Consider the following 16607-nt stretch of genomic DNA (forward strand, 5'->3'; position numbering starts at 1 on the left):
CTCTCCGCACAAATTCACATAAATTGAATTTGGTTTGCGATAATTGACTGGCTTGGAGAGAGAGGGGCATAACACCATATTGTTTTCGTAAAGTTATTATGGTATTTTGGATTTTTTTGGGTAAATACACATTTTTTTCTATTTTTTTAATTTATATTATTTTACAATTTAATTTTTAATATACATTATTTTTGGGACTTTCTCTTTCTTTTTTGTTTTTTTTAATTTAAAATATTATAAAATATAAATATTATATCATATAATTTTTTAATTAATTTTAAAATTACTTATTTATTAAATTAAATTTTATAATTTTATTTTTTAATTTTTTAAAGAAAAAATATACAAATAAAGAAAAATAAAAAATTGAATAAAATTAAAATACAATTTTTTCATTAATTTGTATGGACTTTTGTAGTTAAATTTACGTACTGTTAATATTTTTTTGTTATGTTCATTAATTAAAAAAATAAAAAAATTAATTAGTAGTATTAAAATAAACTAAAAAATATAATAAAAAATAATTGATACATCTATCTTATACAATAGATATAAAATTTTAAAGAATAATAAATGTTATATTGAAAATATCTTTAAAAATATTTATTGAATGAGAATTAATCTTAATTTAACAAATCATAAATGAGTATTTTCCTTCTAGTGTAATCTTCCGTGACTTTGAGCAAAATAGTGTTGTAGCCCGGACAAATTGATTTCATAATGATTGGGGACACGCTCACGGACAGGTAGCATGTTATTATTAGAGCTAAATACAGTCGGGAATTACAAGAATATGACAAATTATAATGACCACAAGTTACTAGTAAAAATGTTATCCAAAAAAACAACGTTACAAAGGCTGCCTATTGCTGACTAGCTTTAGCTGGTGCTTTAACTGTCAAAACGTAGGGATGAATTAGGCCCATCCTTGCTTTGATACCACTTTGATTGAAGAAGGGAAATGTTTCTAATTAAAATGGGACTCAAACTTGCTTAATTCTAATGCCAAGTAAATGAGATATTTAGTGGTGTTTGTGAGTCGGTTCGAATCGGTTTTGATCAAATTCAGGTTTGAATCAATTTTGGTCAAATTCAGAATTCAGTTTAATTAAATTTGATCGGTTTGATTCGGTTCGATTTTTATAGTATTTTTTTAAACCTAACTCATTCATGAATGGTTTTGTTCGGTTTGGGCCAATCAATTATTCATTCAAATTTGATTTTTTTTCTTAGAACTACTATTTTATATATAATTCATCTAAATATCCAATACAATTAACACAATATTATCAAATGTTTGAAAGCAGTGAAATTGATTCTTTTAATACCATCACCATAATATTTTAAAATAGATTAATACAAATAAAACAAAATATTCTTCAACGAAATTTACTATAATAATCTGAATCACAACTATTTCCTACAAACTAAGTTCTTATAATAAGTTTTGCTGCAACCAAATTTGTTACAATCATATTTGCTTAAACAAATGAACAAAATATTATCTATTAACATTATAAATATGACAGAAAAAATAAATATGAAAAAGGTGAAACAAATAACAATGTACATGAAAGTAATACCTTAAGAAGTTTCAACTTCTTGTTCCAATACTTGAAGTCTCAATAGTAACAGTATCTAAAGTCAAACCAAATAACTCTAAATTTTTTTATTGGTTTTGATGATTCGGTTCAATTTTGATTGAATCTATAAATTTAAATTCGTGATCCAACTCGTACATGAACAGTTTTGATCGATTCGATTCAATTTTGACCCAAATATATAAATGATCCTACCCCAACTATTCGGATAAATTTGAGTCAATTCAGATTTTCCTCATGAATGTACCCATTAACACCCTTAGATATACTTATAGATACACTTAGATAACTCTAGACTTAATTTTATGATCTTTTTGATTAAAACCCACGTCTTGATATTTTTTTACATTTTTTATAAATTTAAAAAAATTGTAAATTCAAATAATTCTAGATTCATCTAATTCCAAATTATATATAATTCAGATAAATAAATAAGTCAATATTTTCATAAATGCACTACTAAAAAATCATTTTTTTTATGACGCACTTTCTAAGGCGGTTCCTTAGAATCGTCTTAGAATGTGCGTCGGTGGCATTTTTGTAATTAATGCCAATACAACTACAATTTCTATGACACATGTCTTTGTAGGTAGGGCATGATGGCATTTTCGTAATTTGAAGACTTCATTCTAAGACGGGTGTCATTAGAAAACCGTCCTTGTTAGTTTAGAAAAAAATAATAAAAAAAAGTTATTCGCATTCTGAACCCTAAGCAAGGTGACAACCTCGAAGCTAAGATCTTTTGCTGTGCCGCATCAACAGTGTGTCGTCCTTGACATCATGGCAGTGTCGCTACGAAGACAATCGCAAACTTACTCAGACTCGACAAAGACGACGACAATGGCAGTGACCTACAATCACCTTCAAAGAAACCTGATTCTGCATCCACCCCCAGTCCCACCGCACGCGGCATCAAAGAGGATTTCTCCGAGCTCACCAAATCCTTTTTTCGCCAGTTCTAGGGTGTCGCCTCCTTCCTCGCCCCGCTACCCAATCCCCTATCTGAAAAGCCCGTCATCGATCCCAATCCCAATCCCAATCCCATTCCCAACAATGAAGAAGAAGATGTAATTGCCGGTATCTGAAACGATTTTGCAGAGATTAGTGGCAAGTTCAAGAACGGGATCTTCAAAATCTTCGGTAACAACACAATATCCGAATTCACCAAGATCGCTTCTAGTTTCCTTCAACTTGGATCCAAAGAGGAACACGATCTCGACGGCGTCCTCGGAGTTACAGAGGATGTGGTTGCCTTCGCCAGAAGCGTAGCTTTGCATCCAGAAGTTTGGCTCGATTTTCCCCTTCTCAATGATGAGGATTCTGATGGTATATTGATTCTATCACTCTTATTCATTTTTCCATATGGTTGCGTTGAATATGAAAATTCTTTTTATCGTTTCACTGATATTTCGAGGTGATTAATTTGTTACGTCGTAGGTGGCAGTTATCTATGTGTGTATTTTGTATGATATTTTATTGTGCCTGGTATTTCACTATCTTTGAAATTTTGTTGTTGTTTAGATTTTGATTTGTCCGATGCACGCTCTAGCTGTTGAACATCTGACACCAAGCTTAGCTGCTCTTAGAATAGAGCTGTGCCCCGGATACATGAGTGATGGTAACTTTTGGAAGATATACTTTGTACTCATGCACCCTAGACTTAGCAAAACTGATGCTGCTATTTTATCCACTCCACAAGTGAGTTAAATTTTAATTGGCATTGATTTTCTTTCATATATGCACTTGTGTTTTGTTTTTGTCTAATTTATTTTGGTTTGTTTGTTTGTTTGTTTGTTTTAACTTTAATCATGTGAAACTAATGATTGAAGCAGAGACACTTAAGGTTTTTCATTGTTCACGGATTAAACTTGGCATCAGAATCTTGTAAAGTGATCTTAATTGAATCATGTGTAACTCTGTTTATATGATCAAATCTTATAATGAAAGTTCATTGAAGACACGATCACTTGGTGTTAATATCTGTTTTGAATCTTATGTGCACCTGGTTGTTGATATAGCTTATGTGCACCTGGTTGTTGATATAGTTGGAAATCTTTTTTGAGAGGTTAACGGAGAAGCCTGACATTAAATTATGGGTTGTTTCATTGTACAACAATAGCAGAGCGACCTTATGGTTTCCGGTGATTAAATGTCCCTCGTCAACGATGGAGCAACTATTTTTTGGGAGTTTCAAATTTCATATGAATCCTGAGAGCTACAGTTAATTTGTTAAGGGAAGATTTTAAATTTCACAAGATTCCTAAACAGGTCGTGCAAGATGCAAGGCAAATTAGGCATCAACCTAAGGCCCCCCAAACAAAATATTTTTAGGCCCCTAAAATTTTTTTATTACTAACTATTAACAAATTTTAACTTATCAAAATAAAATAATTTAGAATCTCTCTCTTCCCTAAAAATTAGTCAATCAATATGATCTTTTTAAAAATTAACCAATATCACAATTAATGTCATTTAAAGTATTTTATTTATCCCAAAAAAGTAAATCTCTATTAAATTTCCTTTAACCCATCCCAATTCCCTAACTAACGTATCTCACTCTCCAAACTCCATTATTCACGTTTTTTCATCTCCTCATCTTCTGTTCATAAAAAAAAATCTATTCTTCTCCTTCCCTTGAATGAAACCTATTGTCTATTGATCAAACTTTGTCTCTGTGGTTCAACCTCTCTGGATTTGACATCATCTGGATTTTGAATGCCTATAAATCGCATACATCCTAGCGTCCTGCGTACGAAGCCTTTCATCTTCATCCCGATGGATTGGCGGAACGATTCATTTCACGAGCATGACTCTGGGTACGCAGCAATACAACACGTATCACGTAGCATCCTTGCGCCTGACACAACATCTAAACAACAAAATATCTGTCTGTTTCCAATTTCAAGTTCTATCGTTCTGTTCATCGATCATCATTTTCTATATTTATTTTAGAGTTTAGTTTATTTAGATTTCTTTAATATTCAGTTAATTTTTTTTATTTTGATTATTTACAAAAGAAAATGTCAAATAGAAAGTATGAATCTGGTTATGAAAAATTGAAGAAAAAATGAAAAGTTGAAAAGCTAATTGAATCTCAACGTGGTGCCCTTGATAAATTTGTTATTATTCATAAAAATGACGCAGAAGCAAGTTCAATAGGTGAAAATGTGATAGAACAACCACTGATAGATCATACTGGCAACGAGGAAAATGTTATAGAACAATCACCTATAGATAATACTGACAACGGTGTAGAACAACCACCTAGAGATGATACTGACAATGGTGAAAACGTGATAGAACAACCACCTATAAATAATACTGACAACACAAATAGTCATAATTTCAATCAAGAACTAGAAGACAATATTTTATAAATAGGAGTAGAAGGGAATGTTGAGCATAATAACACTTCTAGTGAAGTACCTACAAATATTTATGACCCAGGACTATGGAAAAATATTGATGGAAAATTTAGAGATTTAATGATAGAAAAGAGTCCTATCAGGCATGACAATTTTCAATATCCAAAAGATGAAAATAATAGATATTTCTATTCATCATGTTATCAACGAACATTGTCAAATGGAGAAAAACATGATAGAAGATGCTAGTTTATTCTAAAGATTTAGACAAAGTGTATTGTTTTTGCTGTAAGTTATTTGGTTCAACAAATGTTAGTCAACTAGCAAATGAAGGGACTAAAGATTGGAAGAATCTTGGTTCCAAACTTAAGAGACATGAAACAAATCGTGAACATATAATTAATATGATCAAGTGGATTGAACTAGAAAAGAGATTGACAACAAAACAAACAATTGATAAGCATATACAAGAACAAAATAACAAAGAAAAGGAACATTGAGAAAAGGTTCTACTTAGGATTATAGCTATAGTCAAATATCTTTCTAAAAATAATCTTGCTTTTCGTGGTACAAAGGAAAAGATATATGAAAAAGGTAATGGTAATTTTTTGAGTTTGATTGAGATGCTTGCGGAATTTGATCCAATTATGTAAGAACATGTTAGACGCATAAAAAGTAATGAAACTCGTAATCATTTCTTGAGTAATACCATACAAAACGAGCTTATAGAAATGATAGTCTTCCAAGTTAAAAAGTCAATCATAGAGAAAGTTAAAGATGCAAAATATTTTTCTGTTATTCTTGATTATACTCTTGATGTAAGTCATCAAGAACAAATGACTCTTATCTTGAGATGCGTTGATACTTCTAAATCTCCCATTAAAATCGAGGAGTATTTTTTAGAATTTTTAAAAGTTGATGACATATCAGGAAAAAGGTCTTTATAATGTTTTAAAAAAATATGGCCTTAATATTGATGATATAAGGGGACAAGGTTATGATAATGGTTCCAACATGAAGGGTAAAAATCAAGGAGTGCAAAGAAGATTATTAGACATAAATCCTAGAGCATTTTATACATCGTGTAGGTGTCATAACTTGAACTTAGTTTTATGTGATATGGCTAGTTCGTCTCCTAGAGCTATTTCTTTTTTTGGAGTTCTACAACGTATTTATTCTTCGTTTGCTTCATCTACCAAACAGTGGAAAATTTTTCAAGATAATGTATCTAAATTTTCTGTTAAATCAATATCTCAAACTCGTTGGGAAAGTAGAATAGAAAGTGTCAAAGCTATTAAGTTTCAAGCTCCAAAGGTAAGAGATGCTTTGACTGAATTATAAAAAAATTGTGAAGATCCTAAATTAAAAAGTGAAGTCATGTCTTCAGCAACTCATGAACTTGAAGATTTTGAATTTTTATTAGGAATGAATATTTGGTATGATATTTTGTTTGCCGTCAATTCTGTTAGCAAGATTCTACAATCAAAAGATATGCATATAGATGTTGCTATAGATCATTTAAAAGGTCTTATCACTTATTTAAAACACAATAGGGAAAACGGGTTTGCATTGACTTTAGAATCCACATAAAAAATGGCTATCGAAATGGATATAGAGCCAAAATTTCGTGAAAAACGTAAAATTCATAGAAAACCTCATTTTGATGAAAATATTAGTAATGACATTACACATTCACCTGAAGAATCTGTTCATATTGAGTATTTTTTTATACATATTAGATCAATCAATTAATTCTATTGAGACACAATTTGAACAATTTTTACAATATGAGACTATTTTTGGTTTTTTATTTGATTCCAAAAAAATTAAAGCTTTAGATGAGGATGAATTGAAAAAATATTGTATTAATCTTGAAAAGTTTTTAAGGTTTAATGAATACTCTGATATTGATGGTCTTGATTTATTTTCAGAATTGAAAGTACTAAGAGAAGTGTTAAGAGAAGAAATTAGCACACCAATAGAAGTATTGAGTAATATTAAAACTTTAGATTCTTTTCCAAATGTTTACATTGCATATAGAATTTTATTGACAATCCCTGTAACAATTGTTACTGCCGAAAGAAGTTTTTCAAAATTAAAATTGCTTAAATCATATCTAAAATCAACAATTTTACAAGATAGATTGAATGAGTTAGCTATTTTATCTATTGAAAGTGAAGTGTTAGAATTACTTGATTATAAAACTCTGATAAATGATTTTGCAGCTAAAAAAGCTAGAAGATTAATATAAAAATTGATATTTTATATAATATACTAAGTCTCTTTAAAATTCTTGTAAAAAAAGACCCTTTAACATTTTTACCTTAGGCCCCAAAATGGCCCTGTTCCTAAAGATAAGGATAACAAGATTAACCATTTGTTAGTGGATATCTTTGGAAGATTTTAAATTTCATAAGATTCCTAAAATTAAGGATAACTGTGACACCCTCAACCCCTCACATATATATTAATAAAGGAATAAAAATTCAAATATTAATTAAAAGTATTTTTAAAACATTTTTAAATACAAGCTTTTCAAATGGGTAAAAGGCTCACATTCACTTTCTTTTACATCATATTCAAACTTGTCCAAATAAATAATAAAGTCATCTCGACTCAAAGAAAGTCATATAAGTCTCATACAATTAATATAGAACCTATATCCTAATGTCACATCCTATCAGAGCGTGGTGTTCCCGTGTCCTCTAGCATGAGGTTCTTCATAGTCATCCACCTATTCATCTGCTCCCCCGAACACAAGTTCAAGATCATCACAGGATCCAAACACAACAACACACAGGGAGTGAGTTATCACATTCCTAGCTAATAGAGAAACAAGACAATTAAATATACATATTATATAAATGAGATACCACTTGCTTAAACATAGCTCACGTAACTTCACCACTTCGTCATTCAAAATTCACTTTTCAATTATCAATCACATTACACAAGAATCCCACACTTCGATCAAGATATAATAACACATCAATTAGCAAGCATATGCAATAGTTATGCTAAGACTCAATTCTATATGCAATGTGGTACCATGTCAGTGAAAAACCACCCTGGGGCGCTTAGGAGTACATAACAAGACACACCACACAATGGGTTTGTCAGGTCACTCTCACTAAGTAAGATCATAGGGAGACCAGTCAGGGTCACGATGTTTTGCGAGAATGCTCCAACCATATGAGATCAGCATAGGCTTAAAGGAGCACTCAAACCCGATGACCCCCAAGGCCTACACTCCGAAGAGTCCGTCAGGGCCTCTCCCTCCTGATTCAGATCCAACCCCTAAAATAATTTTTTTTACATGCAGACACTGCTCATGAATTATACAATACCCACGACCTTACACTCGTGTTTTAAACACGTTCAACACAATTGCGCTACGATTTAACACTGGTTCCTAAATAGGAAACCTACATTTTCTCTTTAACACTGCGCATCAACGTTTTTCTCAAGATAACGCTGGTCGGGTATTGTACAATTCATAGCTTACAACACAAGTAATTTCACATCAAGTGTTAACTACACACTTATCCACAACTAGAACTCATTCACAATTTCACATCTCATAGTATCACAATCCACCATCACATGTTTACACGTATCTCACAAATTAACATATGTTCAACTTTACACTTATACTCAATCTCAATAACAATATTATAATCTCAAAGCAACATGTTATTCTACAATTCATCACATACTCACAATTTGAATTATCATTTCATATCCTCAATATAACAATTTATATAAAAGACTATCACAACATGAGGACTAAAACCCCTCAAATAATATTACACAATTATATCCAAATCATAGGTCCAAATATACAAATATCAAGAGCACAATTTATCAAGCAATTTTCATCAGGACATCAATATTTTATTTATAATCATAAAGGAAAAATTGCAATTTAACAAACATCCCAAAATAAAATCCCAATTTAATCCTCTAAGGATCCCTACACATGTTCTCACTAATCCCCAACTGTGAATAACTCATCCCTTACCTCTAAGCGGGCTCACGTGTCTTCAGCCAGCGATAGCAACATCTCTAGCGGTTCCCGGAAATTCTTTCAATTATTCATCCGACTGCTCCGATAGAATTCCCAAACGTCAGAGAGACGGAGAAGAGATTGAAACCTCCACTTGTACTGTCTTCATACGATTCCTTTTTCTCCCTCCACTAGTATTATCTCGCAAATCCCAACGGTGGAAACGTGCGTAATTGAATTTCAAACAACATATCCAAATTTCACAATAATCCAACGGTTAACGAAACCGGGATCGTAGTTTTACCAAGACAGCTCTGGGTTTCTGCGGGAAAGAAAAAGGCTACAATGCGAAGGGTTTTTCTCTCAGTTCAGACATGATATCGTCATTCCCAACGGTGAGAATGCTCGGAATTGTGTTCCGAACATGATACTCAAATTTCACGACGATCCAACGGTGAACGGGTTCGAGATCGTCGTTTTTCTGAGACTGGTTTGGTGGGCTGCGGGAAAAAGAAAGGGTTTTGAGAGGGGAAGGGGAAAAACGAAAATGAGGCCAAAAGGAGGCAGCTGACTTAACATAACTATTTATACCTAGGGTACTCAGCTTATTATTTGCTCTATATTTATTTATTTATTTATTTATTACTAAAAAGCTTTTTAAATTTATTTACGAAAAATTGGGATGTTACAATAACAAGATTAACCATTTGTTAGTGAATATCTTTCTAGTTTTGATTCTCCATGTGCGCGTAAGCCATGATTAATTTCTCTTAAAATATTTATTTTAATTTCCTCTTGCTTCTGTCATGCTTTTGAATTTTCACTCAACAATTTTATATATGTAAAACAAGTCACTCGGTAAGTTGTGATTAATTTATATTTTATGATCCATTCATAAAATTCCACCATAGCCACAACAATATTATCTATATAAATAGATAGTAGAGTTGGCCTGCTTCTCCCTCACAACATTACCACATAACAAGCATGACTATGTCTACTATTTTGTTATTGACTTTCTTTTTCTTTCATTTATGGCAGTGCAGCTACTCATCACGTTTATAGAAATCTTCAAGGTCTATCTTATGATTCCTCCAACCAACCTTATAGAACTGCTTGCAATAATGGAGGCAAGTTACTTTCAATTAATGGTGTCACAGCAACACAAGTAAGTTTTACTTGCTACAATCTAGTAAAAATACTAATTATAATCAAGGTTCTAAATTATGTTCAAGATGATGCTTGCAATAATTTTAAAAAGATTATATATACTATAATGTTGAAAGAATAAGTTACTGGTACCCTTAGATGTTAAACATATGAACGCTTGATAAAATATAACTTCTATGATACATTAGGTCGAGCAATTGATTTTCAGATTCTATATCAAAATTCACTAAACCATTCTTATATTAAAAGTGAAAATTTAGATAGAATATAGAGAGATTGTTCACTATTTATTTTTTATCAGCCAAAATAATCTATTTGAATTAATTGAGTACTAGAGGTACTAAAGATACAAATTACAGATTACAATTCTGCTATAGTTAAAATCAAGCAATTGGTTGATCATATCCAGAAAGTAAACCACATAATGAGAATAATACAAGTATGTGGCATAGATTCCTATCCTCAACTACACTGAAATCCTTCTCTAAGATTTGAAGATCACTATTATAGTGAGATGCAAAACCCTTCTCTAAATGTCTCAGCCAAGTCCATAGTAAAAACACTGCCTCATCCATCATTTTATTTGCATTGAGAGTGTTGTTGGAGAAAACTATGCTATTTTTGTGCTTCCAAATAGACCATGTCAATGCTAACCACCACCATTTCCATCTAGTCACCATCAATCCTTCATGTGTTTGATGCATGTGTTGGATAGAATGTTGTCTTGGGTGGTGTGGGAAGACACCCATGAGATTCACCCAAGACAACGATTCCCACCAAAGCGGAAGTATTTTGCTGCAGTGAAAGAACAGATGACTTGCACTCTCCTCCATTATTCTGCAAAAAGGACACAAATAATCCTGCAACTCAATTTGTTTCCTCCTCAAATTGTCTCTGGTTGGTAGCCTATCCTTGAGTAACCTCCAAGCAAACACAACCACTTTAGATGGAACTTTAAGCTTCCATAATTCCTTGAACTCTTCATCCAGGGCCTCCTTTGATACATCCTGTATAAGCACACTATAAGCACTCTTAACCGAATACTGTCCACTTGGATCTGCCTCCCACACCCACTGGTCACCAATGTCAGGCCGAATTCTGAACCCCTCCACTTCTTGTATAAATGAAACTGCCTGATCTATCTCACTGTCGAATAATGGTCTCCGCCACTTAAAATCCCATTCCCATCATGTGTCTTTGTATGCTCCCATATGCTAAATTAATTGATTTTTCTGAATCGATATGGTGTATAACCTATGATACTTCTTTAGTAAGTGATTATCTCCCCCTGTCCAATTATCCTCCCAAAATTTAAATTTGTCCCTACACCCAACCTTCCATGATATTGGACCATTCAACAGCTGCCCCTGTTGTGGATGTTGAGATACATTCTTTAGGTCCATCCACCATATAGATTCATTATTAGCTCTCGGTGCTTCATTTAGCCTCCTCTATCCACCGTACTTTGATTCAAGTACCCTGGCCCACATTTCCCCCTGATTCTGAAATAACTTCCATTTCCATTTGCCCAACAGTGTTGTATTGAAGGACCATATGACTTTAACCCCCAATCCTCCATCTTCTTTTGGCAAGCACACCGTTTCCCATCTGATCCAAGCAATTTTGTTTTGCTCAGATGCACCATCCCATAGGAATTTTCTCTGTATTCTCACTAGCTTGTTCTCCACCTTTTTAGGAACCCTAAAAAAAGATAAGAAATAAATAGGAATGGATGTTAGCACTGAATTTATGAGAATCATTCTTCCCCCGAAAGACAAATGTCTTTGTTTCCATGCCGCTATTAAACTGATTTTGTAATTCTAAGTAACTAAAAATAGAAAGATTTTATTGATAAAACTTTCTTTAGTGATCTGTCTTAATAGATAATGATAATAAAAACCAACGAATATAATTGTTTTAACTTTTAAGTTTTAACAACAATCATTCGTCCTTTGCTCTTTGCAGGCCGATGTTGAAATTTCATTTGAAATGAGTAATTTGAGAGAGGCTGAAGTATTGGAATATTGGAAAGATCCCCAAATTTTGTGTAGCAAAGAGGGTTCATCCCTCAAAAGTGGACTGGGCCCATTTGGTCTGTTAGTCTTTGCTTCAGAGGGTTTGCAAGAGTATACATCAGTTTTCTTCAGAATATTCAGACACCAACACAAATATTTGGTGCTCTTGTGCAGTGATCAAAATCAACATTGCAGTCAATCTAGGTATCTGCTTCCTCCTGTAATGGAAGCGCAAGCTCAAGTTGCATCGCCACTTCACCCATGTTTGGTCTTTCCGTTCCATGTTTATGCAAACACCTCTCAGTAATGTCAATGAACGTTTTCCAACAATCTAGAGCAATATGGGACTTAAGAAACAGATCAACTATTTTTTTTGCTTGTAACTCTAGTGAATAATTTGGTTCATTATTCATAAGTCGATTACGTTCCGAAAAAAAATCTTTCCCCTGCTTTGCACTCACCACTTCCAATAGAACCACCCCAAATGAAAAACACATTTGATTTCATAGCCAAGTTGCTGGCTGTCGCATACTCAGGATGACAATATGCGAAAGAGTCATGGTTTCTCGCAACAAGAGATAAACTTGCGAGATCAATAGGTCCAACCCTTTTGGACAACGACAAGCCAAAGATTTTAGGCTCCCAATTTTGGTCCAAAAGGATGTAACATGTTTTGGAAAAATTGAGTATGATAGAACAGTACTTGTCTCCTGTGTGTAGATAGTGCAATCCCCGAGCCACGCCTATGCAAATTTGAAGGTTTTTTTTCGTGGATACACTCTCTCTCTCTCTCTCTTATTTTTTCCCAATATACACCACTTTGTAATTTAATTTCCAATCTACACTATTTTGGACTTTGTGTTTTGATTCACACCACTTTGCAAATGAACGTGGCCAAAGAGATCAGACAGCTGCAAACTCAAATGAACGTAAATACATTCTCTCTCCTATTTTTTAAATTTAAAATATTATAAAATATAAATATTATATTATATAATTTTTTTAATTGGTTTTAAAATTATTTATTTGTTAAATTAAATTTTATAATTTTGTTTTTTATTTTTTAAAGAAAATGATATTGTTAAATATAATTATTTTTGTTTATTATTTAATTTACTTAATTAACATATTTTTTAGGTGAATATTTTTATTTAAAATATGAATTTTCTAATATAATTATTTTTTATATAATTATATTACTAAATATAATTAGTTTGTTTCTGTCATTAGATTTAATTAAATTGAGAAGACTTTTTCGTTACAATTTATTTATAGAAGAATAATATATTGCATTATCAATAAAATACTTAAACAATTACACTTGACTAAGGAAAAACTTAAGATGGATATATGTTAGGACAATTGTTTCTGTTATGATCATGTTGCCGGCAAATTTCATATTTTTGTCTACTTTCCCGTTCATTTTCTTCTTTGTCCATCTCAATAGGAATGCGAATTGAAACGGGACGACCCTTTGTCGTCCTCTTTCTCCTTGGATCAGGACCCCACTGATCTCGTTCATATTCTTGCCACATTGATTCGTGTGGCAGTAAACCAAAGGAGTTCTCATAGATGTGCAAAATGTGTTGTAAAGTGAATAGCATCGGCGCATAGTTCATGGGATCAAGATTGACAGATTTACAGGTAACCATGACATGAGAACACGGTAAGTGTTTAGCCTGATATTCACCACAATCACACTTTTGGGATTGTAACATTACTCTAAACCTTCCAGGTGGTCTGGGTGTTTGAAGTGGGGATTGAGTCTCTATTATAATAAAAGTGTGATTGTGTCTATCAAATTCATTTACAATGTATATTAGATTCTTGTTAACCGCTATTCATTGCATTAGAGACAACTTCAAAATACTGTGAGCCGGAGTTGATCATTGCTTGAGTTTGTTGACCTCTAATAACAAAGAGTTGTGCGGTCTTGAAATACGTCTCCTCAATCAACAATGACACCAGCAAATGTCTTGTATTTTTTAACATGAAATTAACAGACTCAGACAAATTGGTAGTCATATATCCCCAACGTTTCCCCTCATTGAAGCATTGTACCCAATTTTGTTTGGGTAATTGATCAAGCCATTCAGCCAAGGTTGTCAGACTCGCGATTCTATGTAGAATCATGGAGGCTCCGTAAACTCAACTCGTAGAATCGAATCGTAGAATCGTAAGAGTTTACTCAAATAAAAAAATATCAATATTTAGGTAACTATTTTTAGTATAAAATTCTATTGAACACATGGTTGTGACACAGGGAGCAGCGAAGAAACTTGTAAAAACTACACTTTGTGAAGCTGCGAAGAAAAGAGAAACCAACACATAGTATGCTTGACTTATTCAATGGACATGATAGTAACCAACACATAGTATGTGCACAACAAAAGTGAGTTGATTTGATTTACCAGGATCGTAGTTCCCTTGGTAAGATGGCTGCTGCTGTACTTTCTCTGCTTATTAGTTTAAAGCAATAAACAACAAAACAAATGATCAGTTAATAAGAAAAGGATCATGTAGACATTGTAATTATGGAACCATTTTTTAATAGCACAAACCAAGCCAGAGGTGGATTTTGATTGTAACCACTATGATAACTTTTTGTAGGAAGATTTTTTTATGTCTAAAGTGATTCTTGAAGGCCTACACGACAATACATGGTTTAACCTGCAATGCCCAAAAACAAATAATTATTAGATTATTGGAGGTAAGCCTAACTTTTCAATTCAACACAAACTAACAATGTATATTTAATACAAACTGAAATGAATTTAAGTCTGAAAAAAAATGTTGAATACAAATGACAAAGCACTTAAATAATCATCAAATATATTATGTTGTCCTCAAATGACAATAACTTGATTAAATGAAAAGTTATTTATTATAACTCAATTAAAACAGTTTTCTTTCATGCCCTCAGCTAAAATCCTTTCAAACAGAAATTCAATGTTTAATTCTTCAGCACTGATGTCCAGAGCTAAATTTTCATATTTATCCTAAATTCCCTGCTTAGTATAAAAATTGAGGTCTTGAAAAATCACTACCAAAGTTCTCACGATCTCATCCAATTGAAAGTGCACTCCACAGAGATCATATTTTAGAGCCATTGTTACTGAGCAAACTATCTTTTTTAAAATCTCTAAACTACACCTAATTGTTAACTGAAATTCTTGGTTTGCTAGATTTTTTTGGCCAATATATTTCAAATGGTTCAACTTGGTCAACCAAGATGCAAAGAGAGAGAATCCCACCATAGAGTGCTTCCAGGCAAGGGAAGGTCTTTGTTCCCACCATAGAGTGAATGCAAAAAATTTGATCTAACCAGAGTAGTTCAAATGAAAGCCACAAGCCCACAACTAAATCAGACTACGTGGTTTTTATGTTCAACTTATCTTAGAAAATTCTAGGCAGGAGAAAGTTTGCACACAAAATTACTAAAATGCTCATTGTTAAGTCAACAGTAAAAAAACTAAAAACCCAAGACCTCACAGTGGAAGATGCACAATCAACCAGAGGCATCTAACAGCTCATGAGAAGCCTTAAAGAGTTGTAGTTGCAGGAGAAGGGAACACCACGAGGCAGAGGAGAAATTACCTTAGCGTCGTGACGTGAAGCAAAGCTTGGAGCGCGGGTGAGGACCCGCAAGGCAGCAATGATGACGGAGGACCACCAAGCACCGATGACGAGGACTACGACTGAGGGGCGAGGGCTTTCAAAGTAGAACAACGGTGAGTAGCTCAGCACAGCAAGGAGTCGCGACTCACGAGTAAATCAGTTTCAAAACGACGCCGTTTCAAAAATTTCATAACTCACGGACTCGTTGTAGACTTGCAAGTTTACCTAAACTCATCCAAGTCTGTGCTAAATCGGACGAGTCTACTCCGATTTCGATTCAACTTGCCAACCCTTGGTGGAATCATAAAATCGTACGATTTCATGAGTTAAAGCGCGATTTTAACAACCATGCATTCATCTGCACTTGGCTTATTCGCACGAATATTCCCAAGATGTCGCTAGTGCATCTTCTCGGTGTATGCGTAACCTATAAATATTCAATCAATCTATTACGTTATAAAATTGATTGAAAGTAAAATTTAACGAATAAATAAAATAGATTTTCACCAGCCAGCATAAGTGGTTTCTTTAAATGCTTGCAGTTTGAGTTACCACAAAGAAAGTTTTGTGCAATGTGGCGTGGGCAAAAGAAATGGGATGTGTCCTAAACCCATAAGTTAGTTAGGTTGTTGTAGGCACTTATAATTGAGGAGTGTTTGTCTGAAATGAGAGAAATGCTAATTTGCAAAGTAACATGTCTTCTCAAATTCTTTAGAAAAAACCCTCAAGCTGAGGTTTGTTGGACATAAAAAAAATATGGATTTTTCAGATAATAGTTGTGTGTATGAAGTATAAATGTCAAAGGGGTCTTGTGTTTCAAGGTTGTTGTATG

Source organism: Glycine soja, chromosome 8, assembly GCF_004193775.1.
Source record: "Glycine soja cultivar W05 chromosome 8, ASM419377v2, whole genome shotgun sequence".
In the NCBI taxonomy this organism is placed as follows: domain Eukaryota; kingdom Viridiplantae; phylum Streptophyta; class Magnoliopsida; order Fabales; family Fabaceae; genus Glycine; species Glycine soja.